Source organism: Carlito syrichta, unplaced genomic scaffold (assembly GCF_000164805.1).
Source record: "Carlito syrichta isolate Samal-C Ts95f unplaced genomic scaffold, Tarsius_syrichta-2.0.1 Scaffold288085, whole genome shotgun sequence".
In the NCBI taxonomy this organism is placed as follows: Eukaryota; Metazoa; Chordata; class Mammalia; order Primates; family Tarsiidae; genus Carlito; species Carlito syrichta.
In genome coordinates this window covers 423185-425819 of record NW_007232181.1, presented here as the reverse complement: position 1 = coordinate 425819, position 2635 = coordinate 423185, and positions in this window count along the sequence as shown.

Here is a 2635-nt window from a genome sequence, read left to right as displayed (position 1 = left end):
AAAAAAAAAAAAAAAAAGAGATGGAATACATGCTGACGTCTTGCCCCTCAGGACTTCCCACCTTTACAGGAACATCAAATCTCCAGAAGAGGATGGGGTGGCATCTCAGCTTGTACTTGCCTGCAGGGCATAGTCCAGGCTGGGTTTTCCTATTAAGCCACTGTAGCCTCCATACCTGCTAATAGATTTGTTTGTGGCTGAGGATAAAGAAAAAGAGTGGCAGGTTTAGGTTCCAGAGTCAGAATACAAGTCACATTTGTGCAAAACGAGGCTCCACTGTTTGCACAGAACTGACTCCTGATATGGAACTTTTGCAGTTTCAGGTGGTCAGAGGACGGAGGCCGAGCTGCTGGGAAGAGGGCAGGTACTGCAGCTGATGAAAGGGCTGTAGAGGGCTGTCAGTGTTTTCTTGGATCAGCCCCAGCTGGAGACCTTCCTCCTTTTCAAGTCATCTGTATTGCTCCCTCCATTGTCCTCCATCCCCCAGCTTTCTCCCTGGGCCTTTTTTTTTTTTTTTGAGTTGGAGTCTCACTCTGTCACCCAGACTGTAGTGCAGTGGCCGCTCTCGGCCACCGCAGCCTCGACCTGCTGGGCTCCGGTGATCCTTCTGCCTCAGCCTTCCGAGTAGCTGGAACTACAGGCGCGCGCTACCATGCCCGGCTCATTTTTGATTTATTGTAGAGATGAGGTCTCACCAAGTTGCCCACGCGGGTCTCGAGCCCGTGGGCTCAGGCAATCCACTCACCTCCCAAAGGTGCGGGATTACAGGCTGAGCCACCGAGCCCGGCTCTCCCTGGGCCTCTTAGCACTCAGCCAGTGAGGCCCAAAGGCAGTTCCCAACTGGATAAAGAGAAGCGCGAAGCAGCCTCACCACCACTTCCCTAACTCCCCAGGGCTTGTTGCTATTAATTTTCTTATGCAATGTTTCTATGAGACAGTTGGATTTTCAGCTGGAGAAAAAGTTTGTGACCTTAAGTTCGAGAGAGAGAGAGAGAGAGAGAGAGAGAGAGAGAGAGAGAGAGAGAGAGAGAGAGAGAGAGAGACTGTTAAGAAAGGAAGTGGAGAATTTTAAAGTCAGGTTTCTTTCTACAGCATCGACTGCCACCAGTTCCTGTCTTTTCTCCAAATCTTCCCTGGCCGAATAGAATGTAGACGGCCATTCTTTCTGGTCTAATGGTTTTCCATTTCTTTCTGGCACAGGGTTATGAACAATAGTGTTTCTTAGTATCCAGGGAGATCTTTTAGTTCCTTGTTGTGTCAGCCTATAAATGTGTTGGAAGCTAATTAGTGATTTGGGAGCTCTAACCACTGCAAAGCTACATTCTCTTGATTGATCTGCAAAGTCTCCTCTCTACTTCTTACTCCATTTCTTCATTGGGCAGGAAATAAAGGCAGGTGTGGGCTTTAGTGTGTTGTTCATGCATTGTAAAGATCAAGTGAGAAAATGAATGTGAAAATGCCAGTTTCCACACAGTCCATCCAACTAGTTCAGTGCTTGTTAGTTTCCCTTTCCCTCTTGGGATGAACACTCCCACCCTCCTGATGTTTCTGTTTGTGTTAACCTCGTGCCTGTTACGTGACAACCCTGGGGGTGGCAAGAAACACAAGGACACGTGTGTTTATGCAGATGCTGTTGGGTAGCTTCTAACTTCACACACACACAGAGGGTGGCCTGGAGCAGTAGCTAGCTTGGCTGTCCATTACAGTAGATTCCTAAACCCTTAGGTTGAATTTTGCAGGTCCAAATCCTTCTGGTTTTATGAGGACAGCGCCCACCTGGTTAAAATAGAAAACCTGTGAGATCCTTAGCAATGTTATGTAATGGTCAACAAAATGATATTTGTAGTCAAATGCCTGGGCTTTTAACATTTCTCCTTCAAATGAAATTATGCTGACATTCAAACTGCGGGGGAGAGGTTGTCTTTTTTTTTTTTTTTTTGAGTTGGAGTCTCACTCCATTGTCCAGGCTGGAGTGCAGTGGTACACTCATGGCCACCCCAGTGTTGACCTGCTGGGCTCCGGTGATCCATTCGCCTCAGCCTTCCGAGTAGCTGGAACTATGGGTCTGCGCTACCACACCTGGCTAATTTTTGGATTTATTGTAGAGACAAGGTCTTGCCAAACTGCTGGGGCTGGTCTCAAACCTGCAGGCTCAGGCAATCCACTTGCCTCGGCCTCCCAAAGTGCTGGGATTAGCCACTGAGCCCGGCCTGTCTGTCCTTTTCATTATAGCACTCCCATCCCTTAGAGCAGTGCGAATTCAGAAACGCTTGCTGAATAAGTGAACGGACGAGCAAGCAGCCTAGTGAAAGAGTCAGTCTGGGCTCTGCCTTTCTAGAATATCTGAGAGTACAGCTATTCCCAGGAGTGCAGAGGAAAAAAGCTTTTGGCGCCTGCATTGCATTGGGCCCTTGGGATTTTGTGGCTGTGGAGTGTTGTTCAGGCCCAGGTTGCTTCCCGCCTCCCTTAGGGAGTGTGGCCTCTGGCCACGGCTGGTCTCTGAAGGGTGTGCACATTCCCAGCAGGGAGTCATGGACTGCAAGTGAGGGAGCCAAGCCGAAAGCAACTTGGTCTCCACTCGTGATCAGTGAATCCTCAACACCGGAGAGGAATTTGAGTGGTTGACTGGCTGGCT